A 22553-nucleotide genomic window follows, 5' to 3' on the forward strand; every position below is an offset into this window, starting at 1 on the left:
TTCTGGCACCCTTCATCTCCCCACACCCCCCCAAACCCCCCCTCCCGTCAAACAAATCCCTCCACATCTCCCACCCCACTACCCGGCCCACTCCACCCCCCCCCGCCCCCCCCCCCAAACCCTCTTCCTACTACGCCACAACTCTATCCATAGCCCACGCCTCGCAAACATACAACATTGTTGGAACCACTATTCCCTCAAACATACCCATTTTTGCTTTCCGAGATAATGTTCTCGACTTCCACACATTCTTCAAGGCCCCCAGGATTTTCGCCCCCTCCCCCACCCTATGATCCACTTCCGCTTCCATGGTTCCATCCGCTGCCAGATCCACTCCCAGATATCTAAAACACTTCACTTCCTCCAGTTTCTCTCAATTCAAACTCACCTCCGAATTGACTTGACCCTCAACCCTACTGTACCTATTAACCTTGCTCTTATTCACATTTACTCTTAACTTTCTTCTTCCACACACTTTACCAAACTCAGTCACCAGCTTCTGCAGTTTCTCACATGAATCAGCCACCAGCGCTGTATCATCAGCGAACAACAACTGACTCACTTCCCAAGCTCTCTCATCCCCAACAGACTTCATACTTGCCCCTCTCTCCAAAACTCTTGCATTCACCTCCCTAACAATCCCATCCATAAACAAACCAAACAACCATGGAGACATCACACACCCCTGCCGCAAACCTACATTCACTGAGAACCAATCACTTTCCTCTCTTCCTACACGTACACATGCCTTACATCCTCGATAAAAACTTTTCACTGCTTCTAACAACTTTCCTCCCACACCATATATTCTTAATACCTTCCACAGAGCATCTCTATCAACTCTATCATATGCCTTCTCCAGATCCATAAATGCTACATACAAATCCACATGCTTTTCTAAGTATTTCTCACATACATTCTTCAAAGCAAACACCTGATCCACACATCCTCTACCACTTCTGAAACCACCCTGCTCTTCCCCAATCTGATGCTCTGTACATACCTTCACCCTCTCAATCAATACCCTCCCATATAATTTACCAGGAATACTCAACAAACTTATACCTCTGTAATTTGAGCACTCACTCTTATCCCCTTTGCCTTTGTACAATGGCACTATGCACGCATTCCGCCAATCCTCAGGCACCTCACCATGAGTCATACATACATTAAATAACCTTACCAACCAGTCAACAATACAGTCACCCCCTTTTTTACTAAATTCCACTGCAATACCATCCAAACCTGCTGCCTTGCCGGCTTTCATCTTCCGCAAAGCTTTCACTACCTCTTCTCTGTTTACCAAATCATTTTCCCTAACCCTCTCACTTTGCACACCACCTCGACCAAAACACCCTATATCTGCCACTCTATAATCAAACACATTCAACAAACCTTCAAAATACTAACTCCATCTCCTTCTCACATCACCCCTACTTGTTATCACCTCCCCATTTGCGCCCTTCACTGAAGTTCCCATTTGCTCCCTTGTCTTACGCAATTTATTTCCTCCTTCCAGAACATCTTTTTATTCTCTTTTTATTTATTTAATATGGGTAAAACTGAAAGTTGATGGAGAGAGGTGGGTGATTATTGGTGCATATGCACCTGGGCATGAGAAGAAAGATCAAGAGAGGCAAGTGTTTTGGGAGCAGCTGAATGTGTGTGTTAGTGGTTTTGATTCACGAGACCGGGTTATAGTGATGGGTGATTTGAATGCAAAGGTGAGTAATGTGGCAGTTGAGGGAATAATTGGTATACATGGGGTGTTCAGTGTTGTAAATGGAAATGGTGAAGAGCTTGTAGATTTATGTGCTGAAAAAGGACTGATGATTGGGAATACCTGGTTTAAAAAGCGAGATATACATAAGTATACTTATTTAAGTAGGAGAGATAGCCAGAGAGCGTTATTGGATTACGTGTTAATTGACAGGCGTGCGAAAGAGAGACTTTTGGATGTTAATGTGCTGAGAGGTGCAACTGGAGGGATGTCTGATCATTATCTTTTGGAGGCTAAGGTGAAGATTTGTATGGGTTTTCAGAAAAGAAGAGTGAATGTTGGGGTGAAGAGGGTGGTGAGAGTAAGTGAGCTTGAGAAGGAGACCTGAGTGAGGAAGTACCAGGAGAGACTGAGTACAGAATGGAAAAAGGTGAGAACAATGGAAGCAAGGGGAGTGGGGGAGGAATGGGATGTATTTAGGGAATCAGTGATGGATTGCGCAAAAGATGCTTGTGGCATGAGAAGAGTGGGAGGTGGGTTGATTAGAAAGGGTCGTGAGTGGTGGGATGAAGAAGTAAGAGTATTAGTGAAAGAGAAGAGAGAGGCATTTGGACGATTTTTGCAGGGAAAAAATGCAATTGAGTGGGAGATGTATAAAAAAAAGAGACAGGAGGTCAAGAGAAAGGTGCAAGAGGTGATAAAAGGGCAAATGAGAGTTGGGGTGAGAGAGTATCATTAAATTTTAGGGAAGAATATATATATATATATATATATATATATATATATATATATATATATATATATATATATATATATATATATATATATATATATATATATTTCATTTTATTTTTTTTTATTATACTTTGTCGCTGTCTCCCGCGTTTGCGAGGTAGCGCAAGGAAACAGACGAAAGAAATGGCCCAACCCCCCCCAATACACATATATATACATACGTCCACACACGCAAATATACATACCTACACAGCTTTCCATGGTTTACCCCAGACGCTTCACATGCCCTGCTTCAATCCACTGACAGCACGTCAACCCCGGTATACCACATCGCTCCAATTCACTCTATTCCTTGCCCTCCTTTCACCCTCCTGCATGCTCAGGCCCCGATCACACAAACTCTTTTTCACTCCATCTTTCCACCTCCAATTTGGTCTCCCTCTTCTCCTTGTTCCCTCGGCCTCCGACACATATATCCTCTTGGTCAATCTTTCCTCACTCATCCTCTCCATGTGCCCAAACCACTTCAAAACACCCTCTTCTGCTCTCTCAACCACGCTCTTTTTATTTCCACACATCTCTCTTACTCTTACGTTACTCACTCGATCAAACCACCTCACACCACACATTGTCCTCAAACATCTCATTTCCAGCACATCCATCCTCCTGCGCACAACTATATCCATAGCCCACGCTTCGCAACCATACAACATTGTTGGAACCACTATTCCTTCAAACATACCCATTTTTGCTTTCCGAGATAATGTTCTCGACTTCCACACATTCTTGAAGGCCCCCAGGATTTTCGCCCCCTCCCCCACCCTATGATCCACTTCCGCTTCCATGGTTCCATCCGCTGCCAGATCCACTCCCAGATATCTAAAACACTTCACTTCCTCCAGTTTTTCTCCATTCAAACTCACCACCCAATTGACTTGACCCTCAACCCTACTGTACCTAATAACCTTGCTCTTATTCACATTTACCTTTAACTTTCTTCTTCCACACACTTTACCAAACTCAGTCACCAGCTTCTTCAGTTTCTCACATGAATCAGCCACCAGCGCTGTATCATCAGCGAACAACAACTGACTCACTTCCCAAGCTCTCTCATCCCCAACAGACTTCATACTTGCCCCTCTTTCCAAAACTCTTGCTTTTACCTCCCTAACAACCCCATCCATAAACAAATTAAACAACCATGGAGACATCACACACCCCTGCCGCAAACCTACATTCACTGAGAACCAATCACTTTCCTCTCTTCCTACACGTACATATGCCTTACATCCTCGATAAAAACTTTTCACTGCTTCTAACAACTTTCCTCCCACACCATATATTCTTAATACCTTCCACAGAGCATCTCTATCAACTCTATTATATGCCTTCTCCAGATCCATAAATGCTACATACAAATCCATTTGCTTTTCTAAGTATTTCTCACATACATTCTTCAAAGGAAACACCTGATCCACACATCCTCTACCACTTCTGAAACCACACTGCTCTTCCCCAATCTGATGCTCTGTACATGCCTTCACCCTCTCAATCAATACCCTCCCATATAATTTACCAGGAATACTCAACAAACTTATACCTCTGTAATTTGAGCACTCACTCTTATCCCCTTTGCCTTTGTACAATGGCACTATGCACACATTCCGCCAATCCTCAGGCACCTCACCATGAGTCATACATACATTAAATAACCTTTCCAACCAGTCAACAATACAGTCACCCCCTTTTTTACTAAATTCCACTGCAATACCATCCAAACCTGCTGCCTTGCCGGCTTTCATATTCCGCAAAGCTTTCACTACGTCTTCTCTGTTTACCAAATCATTTTCCCTAACCCTCTCACTTTGCACACCACCTCGACCAAAACACCCTATATCTGCCACTCTATCATCAAACACATTCAACAAACCTTCAAAATACTCACTCCATCTCCTTCTCACATCACCACTAATTGTTATCACCTCCCTATTTGCGCCCTTCTCTGAAGATCCCATTTGCTCCCTTGTCTTACGCACTTTATTTATCCTCCTTCCAGAGAATCTTTTTATTCTCCCTAAAATTTAATGATACTCTCTCACCCCAACTCTCATTTGCCTTTTTTTTACCTCTTGCACCTTTCTCTTGACCTCCTGTCTATTTCTTTTATACATCTCCCACTCAATTGCATTTTTTCCCTGCAAAAATCGTCCAAATGCCTCTCTCTTCTCTTTAACTAATACTCTTACTTCTTCATCCCACCTCTCACTACCCTTTCTAATCAATATATATATATATATATATATATATATATATATATATATATATATATATATATATATATATATATATATATATATATATATATATATATATATATATATATATATATATATATATATATATATATATATATATATATATATATATATATGTGAATAAGAGCAAGGTTATTAGGTACAGTAGGGGTGAGGGTCAAGTCAATTGGGAGGTGAGTTTGAATGGAGAAAAACTGGAGGAAGTGAAGTGTTTTAGATATCTAGGAGTGGATCTGTCAGCGGATGGAACCATGGAAGCGGAAGTGGATCATAGGGTGGGGGAGGGGGCGAAAATTTTGGGAGCCTTGAAAAATGTGTGGAAGTCGAGAACATTATCTCGGAAAGCAAAAATGGGTATGTTTGAGGGAATAGTGGTTCCAACAATGTTGTATGGTTGCAAGGCGTGGGCTATGGATAGAGATGTGCGCAGGAGGATGGATGTGCTGGAAATGAGATGTTTGAGGACAATGTGTGGTGTGAGGTGGTTTGATCGAGTAAGTAACGTAAGGGTAAGAGAGATGTGTTGAAATAAAAAGAGCGTGGTTGAGAGAGCAGAAGAGGGTGTTTTGAAATGGTTTGGGTACATGGAGAGAATGAGTGAGGAGAGATTGACCAAGAGGATATATGTGTCGGAGGTAGAGGGAACGAGGAGAAGAGGGAGACCAAATTGGAGGTGGAAAGATGGAGTGAAAAAGATTTTGTGTGATCGGGGCCTGAACATGCAGGAGGGTGAAAGGAGGGCAAGAAATAGAGTGAATTGGAGTCATGTGGTATACAGGGGTTGACGTGCTGTCAGTGGATTGAAGCAAGGCATGTGAAGCGTCTGGGGTAAACCATGGAAAGCTGTGTAGGTATGTATATTTGCGTGTGTGGACGTGTGTATGTACATGTGTATGGGGGGGGGGGTGGTTGGGCCATTTCTTTCGTCTGTTTCCTTGCGCTACCTCGCAAACGCGGGAGACAGCGACAAAGTATAAAAAAAAAAAAAAAAAAAAAATATATATATATATATATATATATATATATATATATATATATATATATATGTATATATATATATATATATATATATATATATATATATATATATATATATATATATATATATATATATATATATATATATATATATATATATATATATATATATATATATATATATATATATATGTATGTATATATATATATATACATTAAATTTTATGGAGAATAAAAAGATGTTTTGTAAGGAGGTAAATAAAGTGGGTAAGAGAAGGGAGGAAATGGGAACTTCAATGAAAGCGGCTAATGGGAGGTGATAACAAGTAGTGGTGATGTGAGAAGGAGATGGAGTGAGTATTTTGAATTTTTGTTGAATGTGTTTGATGATAGAGTGGCAGATGTACGGTTTTTTGTTCGATATGGTGTGCATAGTGAGAGGGTTAGGGAAAATGATTTGGTAAACTGAGAAGAGGTAGTAAAAGCTTTGCGAAAGATGAAAGCCGGCAAGGCAGCAGGTTTGAATGGTATTGCATTGGAATTTATTAAAAAAGGGGGTGACTGTATTTTTGACTGGTTGGTAAGGCTATTTAATGTATGTATGATTCATGGTGAGGTGCCTGAGGATTGGTGGAATGCTTCCATAGTGCCAATGTAAAAAGGGAAAGGGGATAAGAGTGAGTGCTCAAATTACAGAGGTATAAGTTTGTTGAGTATTCCTGGTAAACTATATGAAAGGGTATTGATTGAGAGGGTGAAGGCATGTACAGAGCATCAGATTGGGGAAGAGCAGTGTGGTTTCAGAAGTGGTAGAGGATGTGTGGATCAGGTGTTTGCTTTGAAAAATGTATGTGAGAGATACTTAGAAAAGCATGTGGATTTGTATGTAGCATTTATGGATCTGGAGAAGGCATATGACAGAGTTGATAGAGATGCTCTGTGGAAGGTACTAAGAATATATAGTGTAGGAGGCAAGTTGCTAGAAGCAGTGAAAAGTTTTTATCGAGGATGTAAGGCATGTGTACGTGTAGGAAAAGAGGAAAGTGATTGGTTCCCAGTGAATGTAGGTTTGCGGCAGGGGTGTGTGATGTCTCCATGGTTGTTTTGCTTATGGATGGGGTTGTTAGGGAGGTGAATGCAAGAGTTTTGGAAAGAGAGGGAAGTATGAAGTGTGTTGGGAAGTGAGTCAGTTGTTGTTCGCTGATGATACAGCGGTGGTGGCTGATTCATGTGAGAAACTGCAGACGCTGGTGACTGAGTTTGGTAAAGTGTGTGAAAGAAGAAATTTAAGAGTAAATGTAAATAAGAGCAAGGTTATTAGGTACAGTAGGGTTGAGGGTCAAGTCAATTGGGAGGTAAGTTTGAATGGAGAAAAACTGAAGGAAGTGAAGTGTTTTAGATATCTGGGAGTGGATATTGCAGCGGATGGAACCATGGAAGCGGAAGTGAATCAATGGGTGGAGGAAGTGGCGAAAATCCTGGGAGCCTTGAAAAATGTGTGGAAGTCGAGAACCTTATCTCTGAAAGCAAAAATGTGTATGTTTGAAGGAATAGTCGTTCCAACAATGTTGTATGGTTGCGAGGTGTGGGCTATGGATAGAGTTGTGCGCAGGTGGGTAGATGTGCTGGAAATGGGATGTTTGAGGACAATAAGTGGTGTGAGGTGGTTTTATCGAATAAGTAATGTAATGGTAAGAGAGATGTATGGCAATAAAAAGAGCGTGGTTAAGAAAGCAGAAGAGGGTATTTTGAAATGGTTTGGGCACATGGAGAGAATGAGTGAGGAAAGATTGAGCAAGAGGATATATGTGTCGGAGGTGGAGGGAACGAGGAGAAGTGGGAGACCAAATTTGAGGTGGAAAGATTGAGTGAAAAAGATTTTGAGTGGTCGTTGCCTGAACATGCAGGAGGGTGAAAGGCTGGCAAGGAATAGAGTGAATTGGATTGATGTGGTATACCGGGGTCGACGTGCTGTGAATGGATTGAATCAAGGCATGTGAAGCGTCTGGGGTAAACCATGGAAAGTTGTGTGGGGCCTGGATATGGAAAGGGAGCTGTGGTTTCGGGCATTATTGCGTGACAGCTGGAGACTGAGTGTGAACGAGTGAGGCCTTTGTTGTCTTTTCCTAGGGCTACCTCGCACACGTCAGGGGTAGGGGGATGGTATTCCATGTGTGGCGAGGTGGCGATGGGAATGAATAAGGCAGACAGTGTGATTTGTGTGCATGTGTATGGATGTATATGTCTGTGTGTGTATATATATGTGTACATTGAGATGTATGAGTATGTATTATTTCGTGTGGGGACGTGTATGTATAAATATGTGTATGTGGGAGGTTGGGCCATTTCTTTCGTCAGTTTCCTTGCACTTCTTCGCAAAGGCGGGAGACAGCGAAAAAGCAAAATAAATAAAAAGGAAAAAGAAGAAATATATATATATATATATATATATATATATATATATATATATATATATATATATAAAAGCCGGCAAGGCAGCAGGTTTGTATGGTATTGCAGTGGAATTTATAAAAAAAAGGGGGTGACTGTATTGTTGACTGGTTGGTAAGGTTATTTAATGTATGTATGACTCATGGTCAGGTGCCTGAGGATTGGCGGAATGCGTGCATAGTGCCATTGTACAAAGGCAAAGGGGATAAGAGTGAGTGCTCAAATTACAGAGGTATAAGTTTGTTGAGTATTCCTGGTAAATTATATGGGAGGGTATTGATTGAGAGGGTGAAGGCATGTACAGAGCATCAGATTGGGGAAGGGCAGTGTGGTTTCAAAAGTGGTAGAGGATGTGTGGATCAGGTGTTTGCTTTGAAGAATGTATGTGAGAAATACTTAGAAAAGCAAATGGATTTGTATGTAGCATTTATGGATCTGGAGAAGGCATATGATAGAGTTGATAGAGATGCTCTGTGGAAGGTATTAAGAATATATGGTGTGGGAGTAAAGTTGTTAGAAGCAGTGAAAAGTTTTTATCGAGGATGTAAGGCATGTGTACGTATAGGAAGAGAGGAAAGTGATTGGTTCTCAGTGAATGTAGGTTTGCGGCAGGGGTGTGTGATGTCTCCATGGTTGTTTAATTTGTTTATGGATGGGTTTGTTAGGGAGGTAAATGCAAGAGTTTTGGAATGAGCGGCAGGTATGAAGTCTGTTGGGGATGAGAGAGCTTGGGAAGTGAGTCAGTTGTTGTTCGCTGATGATACAGCGCTGGTGGCTGATTCATGTGAGAAACTGCAGAAGCTGGTGACTGAGTTTGGTAAAGTGTGTGGAAGAAGAAAGTTAAGAGTAAATGTGAATAAGAGCAAGGTTATTAGGTACAGTAGGGTTGAGGGTCAAGTCAATTGGGAGGTGAGTTTGAATGGAGAAAAACTGGAGGAAGTGAAGTGTTTTAGATATCTGGGAGTGGATCTGGCAGCGGATGGAACCTTGGAAGCGGAAGTGGATCATAGGGTGGGGGAGGGGGCGAAAATTCTGGGGGCCTTGAAGAATGTGTGGAAGTCGAGAACATTATCTCGGAAAGCAAAAATGGGTATGTTTGAAGGAATAGTAGTTCCAACAATGTTGTATGGTTTTGAGGCGTGGGCTATGGATAGAGTTGTGCGCAGGAGGATGGATGTGCTGGAAATGAGATGTTTGAGGACAATGTGTGGTGTGAGGTGGTTTGATCGAGTGAGTAACGTAAGGGTAAGAGAGATGTGTGGAAATAAAAAGAGCGTGGTTGAGAGAGCAGAAGAGGGTGTTCTGAAGTGGTTTGGGCACATGGAGAGAATGAGTGAGGAAAGATTGACCAAGAGGATATATGTGTCGGAGGTGGAGGGAACGAGGAGAAGAGGGAGACCAAATTGGAGGTGGAAAGATGGAGTGAAAAAGATTTTGTGTGATCGGGGCCTGAACATGCAGGAGGGTGAAAGGAGGGCAAGGAATAGAGTGAATTGGAGCGATGTGGTATACCGGGGTTGACGTGCTGTCAGTGGATTGAATCAAGGCATGTGAAGCGTCTGGGGTAAACCATGGAAAGCTGTGTAGGTATGTATATTTGCGTGTGTGGACGTATGTATATACATGTGTATGGGGGGGGTTGGGCCATTTCTTTCGTCTGTTTCCTTGCGCTACCTCGCAAACGCGGGAGACAGCGACAAAGTATAAAAAAAAATATATATATATATATATATATATATATATATATATATATATATATATATATATATATATATATATATATATATATGTATATATATTATCCCTGGGGATAGGGGATTAAGAATACTTCCCACGTATTCCCTGCGTGTCGTAGAAGGCGACTAAAAGGGGAGGGAGCGGGGGGCTGGAAATCTTCCCCTCTTTTTTTTTTTAATTTTCCAAAAGAAGGAACAGAGGGGGCCAGGTGAGGATATTCCAAAAAAGGCCCAGTCCTCTGTTCTTAACGCTACCTCGCTAACGCGGGAAATGGCGAATAGTTAAAAAAAAAAGAAAAAAAAAAATATGTATATATATATATGTATGTATGTATATGTGTATTTGGGTGGGTTGGGCCATTATCTTGTCTCTTTCCTTGCGTTACCTCGCTAACGCGGGAGAGAGCGACAAAGCAAGATACATAAAATTAAAGAATAATATATATATATATATATATATATATATATATATATATATATATGTATATATATATATATATACATATATATATATATATATATATATATATATATATATATATATATATATATATATATATATATATATATATATATATATATATATATATATATATATATATATATATATATATATATATGTGTGTGTGTGTGTGTGTGTGTGTGTTGGAAAGGATCACAATTTTCAGCGTGATCAAGATATTCTTATGAGTCCACGGGGAAAATAAAACACGATAAGTTCCCAAGTGCACTTTCCGGTAATAATCACAACATCAGAGGAGACACAAGAGAGAAATATGAGTCAGTTGATACACATCGAAGAGACGAAGATAGGACGCCACTTGGTAAACATGTGATTGTCCAAAACATACAAAGAGTATTCAAAAACTTATCATTTTACAAATTTTATCAACCATAAAGTTATCTAATTTGTATAGACCATCACTAATGTTAAGATTATAATTCATTTTGTATTCAGTAATAGAAGATTTAATGATATCTCTCCTGGTAATAGAGTTAGAGTTAATAACTTAGATGGCATTACTCCGGTCAATGCAATGATCATAGTTTTTAACGTGATTAAACAAGGCATTTGATTCTTGTCCCGTTCTTATGCTATGTTTAAGTTGCTTAAGTCTAAGAGTAAGATCCCTACCAGTCTGACCAACATAAAATTTATCACAATCTCTGCATGGCACTTTATATATGCATCCAAGAGAATTTTCTGGTGAATTCCTGATTAAGATATTCTTTATGGTATTATTGTTGTTAAATGTAGCATTTACATTAGAGGATTTAAGCAACATGGGAAGTAAATTGAAATTATTATTAAAAGGGAGAACTACATGATTTTTGGTGTCAATGGGAGGTTTGGGACCAACTCTATAAAATGATTTCTTTGCTAATTTAAGGGATTTATCAATGAAAGATCTTGGGTGGTTTAAGTTAGATCCAATATAATATATCTTCTTAAATTCATCATAAATAAACTCTGGACTGCAAATACGTAATGCCCTAAGGAACATAGATTGAAACGATGATAACTTAACTCTTTTATGTTGAGATGAGTAATAATGGATATATGAGCATACATTGGTGGTTTTTCTGTATATGCTAAACTTAAAGTTGTTTCCTAGCTTATGGATCATGCAATCTAAAAATGGTAACATACCTTTATTTTCATTTTCCACAGTAGATTTGATGGAAGGTACTAAATTATTAAGTAAGGGGAGAAACATTTACAGATTTTCATTTGTTGGCCAAACACAAAGAACATCATCTACATACCTAAACCAAATTGCATTAGAAGGTAAGACATCCTTTAGTAATTTTGTTTCAAAAAATTCCATACAAAGATTACTTGGTACGTGTGAAAGTGGGTTAGCCATTGCCATACCAAATTTTTGAGCATAATAATCTTAATTGAATTGAAATACACAGTCTTTTATACTGAATTTTATCAGTTCAATGAAAGCAGACTTTGAAAAAGGTAAATGAATATCAACCAAGACATCAAATACATATTCTAAAAGGTCATCAACAGGAACCTTAGTGAAAAGTGAGGAAACATCAAATCTAACTAGTTTGAAATAAAAATTTACATTGATATTGTTTACCTTATTGACTAAATCTGTATTGTTGATGACATTAGAATTTGATACCTTACCCACGACTTACCAGCGACTGGACGAAGAACAGAAACCTATCTTTTATAAACCTCTCTAATAAACAACTAGATATGGATTCCCTGTGCGCATTAGGCTATGGTTTAAGTTTTCTGTGCTGTGTTGATGTCAAAAAGTCTTTTTGAAATTTAGAGAAATACAGTAATTTAACTAATGATGAAATTGATATCTGTAAGGGTTTAGTGTATGCCAGTTTGTCAAAACTAGTGAAACCTAATTGCCAAAAAGATTTATAAGAGCTATTAACACCTCAAAAAAAGACAAGGATTTTCATATTACAAAAGCAGATAAGGCTAACACTGTTGTGATTTTAGACAAAAGTAACTATTTACCTGAAATGAATGACCTTCTAAATGATGACACAACATATTCTAAACTTAGTAAAAATCCCTTAGAAAGAGTTAATTCTCTTTTCAATAAAGAAAGGAAGTTGTTGTTGAAAGGTAATAGTTCTCTTATCAAAAGTTTGTCATCTTTGTCCCCTTCATTGCCATATATGAAAGAACTTATCGAAACACATAAAAAGAGTTTTCCAGCAAGACATATAGTAAGTTCAGTAGCCTCCATCATATATAAACTGTCAAAATGTTTAGTTTCCTAATTAAGCCCTTTAGTGGGTAAAGTATCAAATTCTAATATCATGAACAATATATGTATACATATGTATATATATAAATATATATATATATATATAAATATATATATAAATATATATATATATATATATATATATATATATATGTATATATATATATATATATATATATATATATATATATATATATATGTATATATATATATATATATATATATATATATATATATATATATATATATATATATATATATATATATATATATATATATATATATATATATATATATATATATATATATATATATATATATATATATTTCAAAACACAGTCTTCTGCCCTCTGAACCACACCCTTTTTATTCCAACACATCTCTCTTACCCTTACATTACTTACTCGATCAAACCACCTCACACCACATATTGTGCTCAAACATTTCATTTCCAGCACATCCACCCTCCTGAGCACAACTCTATCCATAGCCCACGCCTCACAACCATATAACATTTTTGGAACCACTATTCCTTCAAATATACCCATTTTTGCTTTCCGAGATAATGTTCTCGACTTCCACACAGTCTTCAACGCTCCCAAAACTTTCGTTCCCTCCCCCACCTTATGATTCACTTCCGATTCCATGGTTCCATCCGCTGCCAAATTCACTGCCAGATATCTAAAACATTTCACTTCCTCCAGTTTTTCTACATTCAAACTTACCTCCCAGTTGATTTGTCCCTCAAACCTACTGTACCTAATAAATTTGCTCGTATTCACATTTACACTCAGCTTTCTTCTTTCACACACTTTAAAAAACTCAGTCACAAGTTTCTGCAGTTTCTCACATGAATCAGTCAATAGCGCTGTATCATCAGGGAACAACAACTGACTCACTTCCCAAGCTTTCTCATCCACAACAGACTGCATACTTGCCCCTCTTTCCAAAACTCTTGCATTCACCTCCCTAATAACCCCATATATAACCAAATTAAACAACCATGGAGACATCACACCCCCTTGCTGCAAACATGCATTCACTGAGAACCAATGACTTTCCTCTCTCCTACACGTACACATGCCTTACATCCTCGATGAAAACCTTTCAGTGCTTCTAACTACTTGCCTCCAACACCATATATTCTTAATGCCTTCCACAGAGCATCACTATCAACTCTACCATATGCCTTCTCCAGATCCTTAAATGCTTCATACAAACCCATTTGCTTTTCTAAGTATTTCTCACATACATTTTTCAAAGGAAACAACTGATCTACACCTCCTCTTCACTTCTGAAGTCACACTGCTCTTCCTCAGTCTGATGCTCTGTACATGCCTTCACCCTCTAAATCAATACGCTCCCATATACTTTACCAGGAATACTCAACAAACTTATACCTCTATAATTTGAGCACTCACTTTTATCCTCTTTGCCTTTGCACAATGGCACTATGCAAGCATTCCGCCAATCCTCAGGCACCTCACCATGAATCATACATAAATTAAATAACCTTACCAACCAGTCAACAAAAGAGACACCTCCTTTTTAAATAAATTCCACAGCAATACCATCCAAAGCCGCTGCCTTGCCGGCTTTCATCTTCTGCAAAGCTTTTACCACCACTCTTTTGTTTATCAAATCATTTTATATAACTCTAACTTTACACACCACCTCGACCAAAACAACCTATATCTACCACTCTAACATCAAACACATTGAACAAACCTTCAAAATACTCACTCCATCTCCCTCTCACATCACCACTACTTGTTATCACCTCCCCATTAGCCCCCTTTACTGAACTTCTCCTTTGTTCCCTTCTCTTACGCATTTTATTTACCTCCTTCCAAAGCATATTTTTATTCTCCCTAAAATTCAATGATACTCTCTCACCCCAGCCCTCATTTGCCCTCTTGTTCACTTCTTGCGCCTTTCTCTTGACCTCCTGCCTCATTCTTTTATACATCTCTCACTCATTTCCATTATTTCCCTGCAAAAATCGTCCAAATGTCTCTCTCTTCTCTTTCACTAATAAACTTACCTCTTCATCCCAAAACTCACTACCCTTTCTAATCTGAAAACCTAACATGCTTCTCATGCCACATGCATCTTTTGCGCAAGCTATCACTGCTTCCCTAAATACAACCCATTCGTCACCCACTCCCCTTACTTCCTTTGTTCTTACATTTTTTCTATTCTGTACTCAGTCTCTATTGGTACTTCCCCACATAAGTCTCCTTCCCAAGCTCACTTACACTCACCAGTCTTTTCAACCCAACACTATATTCTCTTTTCTGAAAACCTCTACAAATCTTCATCTTCGCCTCCACATGATGATGATCAGGCATACCTCCAGATGCACCTCCCAGCATATTAACATCCACGGAGGTATATGAATACGAATAAAGTGTATATGAACGCACACATTCATAGAACATACAGTTAGGTTCGGTAAAACGCTATCAGCTGGCTATGTGCGTCTGTTCGGAAATAACCGGTATAGACCCCGTTGCTCACCATTGTGAGACGAAGGGTATTCGAGTACTTAGTATTTAGAGTAGTTGTTTCCTATCATACAGTCCCATAGCCTAGCGGTTAGCATGCCTGCCTCTTGCACAAGGGTCACGGGTTCGATCCTGGCTGTTGGAGCTTTGTGTGTTCTATGAAGGTGCGCGTTCATATGCACTTTACTCGTATTCATATACCTCCGCGTTGTACAGTTAGGTTCGGTAAAACGCTATCAGCTGGCTATGTGCGTCTGTTCGGAAATAACCGGTATAGACCCCGTTGCTCACCATTGTGAGACGAAGGGTATTCGAGTACTTGGTATTTAGAATAGTTGTTTCCTATTATACAGTCCCATAGCCTAGCGGTTAGCATGCCTGCCTCTTGCACAGGGGTCCCGGGTTCGATCGTGGCTCTTGGAGGTTTGTATGTTCTATGAAGGTGCGCGTTCATATGCACTTTATTCGTATATATATATATATATATATATATATATATATATATATATATATATATATATATATATATATATATATATACATATATATATATATATATGTATATATATATATATATATATATATATATATATATATATATATATATATATATATATATATATATATATATATATATATATTTTCTTTTTTTTTTAATTTGTTTTGTCGTTGTCTCCAGCGTTAGCGAGGTAGCGCAAGGAAACAGACGATCGAAAAGGCCCAAGCCACCCACATATACATGTATATACACATATGTCCACACACGGAAATATACATACCAATACATCTCAACGAATACATATATATACACACAGAGACTTATACATATACATACATATGTACATAATTCTTACTGTCTGCCTTTATTCATTCCCATCGCCACCCCGCCACACATGAAATAACCCCCTCAACTCTCATGTGCGCAAGGTAGCGAGGCATATATATATATATATATATATATATATATATATATATATATATATATATATATATATATATATATATATTTTATATATATAATAAAATAATAATATAATGAAATATATATATATATATATATATATATATATATATATATATATATATATATATATATATATATATATATATATTTTTTTTTTTTTTTTTCTTTTTTTTTTTGTCGCTGTCTCACGCGTTTGCGAGGTAGCGCAAGGAAACAGACGAAAGAAATGGCCCAACCCACCCCCATACATATATATATATGCATACGTCCACACATGCAAATATACATACCTACACAGTTTACCATGGTTTACCCCAGACGCTCCACATGCCCTGATTCAATCCACTGACAGCACGTCAACCCCGGTATACCACATCAATCCAATTCACTCTATTCCTTGCCCTCCTTTCACCCCGCCTGCATGTTCAGGCCCCGATAACACAAAATCTTTTTCACTCCATCTTTCCACCTCCAATTTGGTCTCACACTTCTCCTCGTTCCCTCCACCTCCGACACATATATCCTCTTGGTCAATCTTTCCTCACTCATTCTCTCCGTGGGCCCAAACCATTTCAAAACACCTCTTCTGCTCTCTCAACCAAGCTCCCTTTATTTCCACACATCTCTCTTACCCTTACGTTACTTACTCGATCAAACCACCTCACACCACACATTGTCCTGAAACATCTCATTTCCAGCACAACCATCCTCCTCCGCACAACTCTATCCATAGCCCACGCCTCGCAACCATACAACATTGTTGGAACCAATATTCCTTCAAACATACCCATTTTTGCTTTCCGAGATAATGTTCTCGACTTCCACACATTCTTTAAGGCTCCCAGGATTTTCACCCCCTCCCCCACCCTATGATCCACTTCCGCTTCCATGGTTCCATCCGTTGCCAGATCCACTCCCAGATATCTAAAACACTCTACTTCCTCCAGTTTTTCTCCATTCAAACTTACCTCCCAATTGACTTGACCCTAAACCCTACTGTACCTAATTACCTAGCTCTTATTCACATTTACTCTTAATTTTCTTCTTTCACACACTTTACCAAACTCAGTCACCAGCTTCTGCAGTTTATCACATGAATCAGCCACCAGCGCTGTATCATCAGCGAACAACAACTGACTCACTTCCCAAGCTCTCTCATCCCCAACAGACTTCATACTTGCCCCTCCTTTAAAAACTCTTGCAATCACCTCCCTAACAACCCCATCCATAAACAAATTAAACAACCGTGGAGAGATCACACACCCCTGTCGCAAACCTACATTCACTGAGAACCAATCACTTTCCTCTCTTCCTACACTTACACATGCCTTACATCCTCGATAAAAACTTTTCACTGCTTTTAACAATTTGCCTCCCACACCATATATTCGTAATACCTTCCACAGAGCATCTCTAAATCCATAAATGCTGCATACAATGCTACATAAATGCTACATATATATAAATATATATATACATATATATATATATATATATATATATATATATATATATATATATATATATATATATATATATATATATATATATATATATATTTATTTATTTATTTATTTATCTATATTTTGCATTGTCGCTGTCTCCTGCGTTTGCGAGGTAGCGCAAGGAAACAGACGAAAGAAAGGGCCCAACCCACCCCCATACACATGTATATACACACACGTCCACACACGCAAATATACATACCTATACATCTCAATGTACACATATATATACACACACAGACACATACATATATACCCATGCACACAATTCACACTGTCTGCCTTTATTCATTCCCATCGCCAACACACCACACTTGGAATACCATCCCCCTCCCCCCTCATGTGTGCGATGTAGCGCTAGCAAAAGACAATAAAGGCCCCATTCGTTCATACTCAGTCTCTAGCTGTCATACAATAATGCCCAAAACCACAGCTCCCTTTTCACATCCAGGCCGTACACAACTTTCCATGGTTTACCCCAGACGCTTCACATGCCCTGATTCAATCCACTGACAGCACGTCAACCCCGGTATACCACATCGATCCAATTCACTCTATTCCTTGCCCTCCTTTCACCCTCCTGTATGTTCAGGCCCCGATCACTCAAAATGTTTTTCATTCCATCTTTCCGCCTCCAATATGGTCTCCCACTTCTCGTCGTTCCCTCCACCTCCGACACATATATCCTCTTGGTCAATCTTTCCTCACTCATTCTCTCCATGTGCCCAAACCATTTCAAAACACCCTCTTCTGCTCTCTCAACCACGCTCTATCTATTTCCACACATCTCACTTACCCTTACATTACTTACTCGGTCAAACCACCTCACACCACACATTGTCCTCAAACATCTCATTTCCAGCACATCCACCCTCCTGCGCACCATTCTATCCATAGCACACGCCTCGCAACCATACAACATTGTTGGAACCACTATTCCTTCAAACATACCCATTTTTGCTTTCCGAGATAATGTTCTCGACTTCCACATATTCTTCAAGGCTCCCAGGATTTTCACCCTCTCCCCCACCCTATGATTCACTTCCGCTTCCATAGTTCCATCCGCTGCCAGATCCACTCCCAGATATCTAAAACAATTTACTTCCTCCAGTTTTTCTCCATTCAAACTTACCTCCCAATTGACTTGACCCTCAACCCTACTGTTCCTAATAACCTTGCTCTTATTCATATTTACTCTTAACTTTCTTCTTTCACACACTTTACCTCAGTCACCAGCTTAACTTAGTCACCAGCTTCTGCAGTTTCTCACATGGATCAGCCACCAGCGCTGTATCATCGGCGAACAACTGACTCACTTCCCAAGCTCTCTCATCCACAAAAGACTTCATACTTGCCCCTCTTTCCAAAACTCTTGCATTCACCTCCCTAACAACCTCATCCATTAACAAATTAAACAACCATGGAGACATCACACACCCCTGCCGCAAACCTACTTTCACTGAGAACCAATCACTTTCCTCTCTTCCTACACGTAAACATGCCTTACATCCTCGATAAAAACTTTTCACTGCTTCTAACAACTTGCCTCCCACACCATATATTCTTAATACCTTCCACAGAGCATCTCTATCAACTCTATCATATGCCTTCTCCAGATCCATAAATGGTACATAAAAATCCATTTGCTTTTCTAGGTATTTTTCACATACATTCTTCAAAGGAAACACCTGATCCACACATCCTCTACCACTTCTGAAACCACGTATACATATATATATATATATATATATATATATATATATATATATATATATATATATATATATATATATATATATATATATATATATATATATATATTTTTCTTTCTTTTTTTTTTCTTTTGCTTTGTCGCTGTCTCCCGGGTTTGCGAGGTAGCGCAAGGAAACAGACGAAAGAAATGGCCCAGCCCACCCCCATACATATGTATATACATACGTCCACACACGCAAATATACATACCTACACAGCTTTCCATGGTTTACTCCAGACGCTTCACATGCCCTGACTGAATCCACTGACATCACGTCAACCCCGGTATACCACATCGATCCAATTCACTCTATTCCTTGCCCTCCTTTCACCCTCCTGCATGTTCAGGAACCGATCACACAAAATCTTTTTCACTCCATCTTTCCACCTCCAATTTGGTCTCCCACTTCCCCTCGTTCCCTCCAACTCCGACACATACATCCTCTTGGTCAATCTTTCCTCACTCATTCTCTCCATGTGCCCAAACCATTTCAAAACACCCTCTTCTACTCTCTCAACCACGCTCTTTTTTTTTCCACACATCTCTCTTACCCTTACGTTACTTACTCGATGAAACCATCTCACACCACACATTGTCCTCAAACATCTCATTTCCAGCACATCCACCCTCCTGCGCACCATTCTATCCATAGCACACGCCTCGCAACCATACAACATTGTTGGAACCACTATTCCTTCAAACATACCCATTTTTGCTTTCCGAGATAATGTTCTCGACTTCCACATATTCTTCAAGGCTCCCAGGATTTTCACCCTCTCCCCCACCCTATGATTCACTTCCGCTTCCATGGTTCCATCCGCTGCCAGATCCACTCCCAGATATCTAAAACAATTTACTTCCTCCAGTTTTTCTCCATTCAAACTTACCTCCCAATTGACTTGACCCTCAACCCTACTGTTCCTGATAACCTTGCTCTTATTCATATTTACTCTTAACTTTCTTCTTTCACACACTTTACCTCAGTCACCAACTTAACTTAGTCACCAGCTTCTGCAGTTTCTCACATGGATCAGCCACCAGCGCTGTATCATCGGCGAACAACTGACTCACTTCCCAAGCTCTCTCATCCACAAAAGACTTCATACTTGCCCCTCTTTCCAAAACTCTTGCATTCACCTCCCTAACAACCTCATCCATTAACAAATTAAACAACCATGGAGACATCACACACCCCTGCCGCAAACCTACTTTCACTGAGAACCAATCACTTTCCTCTCTTCCTACACGTAAACATGCCTTACATCCTCGATAAAAACTTTTCACTGCTTCTAACAACTTGCCTCCCACACCATATATTCTTAATACCTTCCACAGAGCATCTCTATCAACTCTATCATATGCCTTCTCCAGATCCATAAATGGTACATAAAAATCCATTTGCTTTTCTAGGTATTTTTCACATACATTCTTCAAAGGAAACACCTGATCCACACATCCTCTACCACTTCTGAAACCACGTATATATATATATATATATATATATATATATATATATATATATATATATATATATATATATATATATATATATATATATATATATATATATATATATATATATATATATATATTTTTCTTTCTATTTTTTTCTTTTGCTTTGTCGCTGTCTCCCGGGTTTGCGAGGTAGCGCAAGGAAACAGACGAAAGAAATGGCCCAGCCCACCCCCATACATATGTATATACATACGTCCACACACGCAAATATACATACCTACACAGCTTTCCATGGTTTACTCCAGACGCTTCACATGCCCTGACTGAATCCACTGACATCACGTCAACCCCGGTATACCACATCGATCCAATTCACTCTATTCCTTGCCCTCCTTTCACCCTCCTGCATGTTCAGGAACCGATCACACAAAATCTTTTTCACTCCATCTTTCCACCTCCAATTTGGTCTCCCACTTCTCCTCGTTCCCTCCAACTCCGACACATATATCCTCTTGGTCAATCTTTCCTCACTCATTCTCTCCATGTGCCCAAACCATTTCAAAACACCCTCTTCTACTCTCTCAACCACGCTCTTTTTATTTCCACACATCTCTCTTACCCTTACGTTACTTACTCGATGAAACCATCTCACACCACACATTGTCCTCAAACATCTCATTTCCAGCACATCCACCCTCCTGCGCACAACTCTATCCATAGCCCACGCCTCCCAACCATACAACATTGTTGGAACCACTAGTCCTTCAAGCATACCCATTTTTGCTTCATGAGATAATGTTCTCGACTTCCACACATTCTTCAAGGCTTCCAGGATTTTCGCCCCGTCCCCCAACCTATGATCCACTTCCGCTTCCATGGTTCTATTCGCTGCCAGATCCACTCCCAGATATCTAAAACACTTTACTTCTTCCAGTTTTTCTCCATTCAAACTTACCTCCCAATTTACTTGACCCTCAACCCTACTGTACCTAATAACCTTGCTCTTATTCACATTTACTCTTAACTTTCTTCTTTCACACACTTTACCAAACTCAGTCACCAGCTTCTGCAGTTTCTCACATGAATCAGCCACCAGCGCTGTATCATCAGCGAACAACAACTGACTCACTTCCCAAGCTCTCTCATCCATAACGAATAAAGTGCAAATGAACGCGCACCTTCATAAAACATACAAACCTCCAACTGAGAACTTCAGTGAAGGGGCCTAATGGGGAGGTGATAACAGGTAGTGTTGACGTGAGAAGGAGATGGAGTGAGTATTTTGAAGGTTTGTTGAATGTGTTTGGTGATAGAGTGGCAGATATAGGGTGTTTTGGTGGAGGTGGTGTGCAAAGTGAGAGTATTAGGGAAAATGATGTGGTAAATAGAGAAGAGGCACTAAAAGCTTTGCTGAAGATGAAAGCCGGCAAGGCAGCAGGTTTGGATAGTATTGCAGTGGAATTTATTAAAAAAGGGGGTGACTGTATTGTTGACTGGTTGGTAAGGTTATGTAATGTATGTATAATTCATGGTGGGGTAACTGAGGATTGGCGGAATGCCTACATAATGCCATTGTACTAAGGCAAAGGGGATAAGAGTGAGTGCTCAAATTTCAGAGGTATAAGTTTGCTGAGTATTCCTGGGAAATTATATGGGAGGGTATTCGAGAAAGGGGAATGTA

The sequence above is a fragment of the Panulirus ornatus genome, chromosome 19, assembly GCF_036320965.1.
Source record: "Panulirus ornatus isolate Po-2019 chromosome 19, ASM3632096v1, whole genome shotgun sequence".
Classification (NCBI taxonomy): domain Eukaryota; kingdom Metazoa; phylum Arthropoda; class Malacostraca; order Decapoda; family Palinuridae; genus Panulirus; species Panulirus ornatus.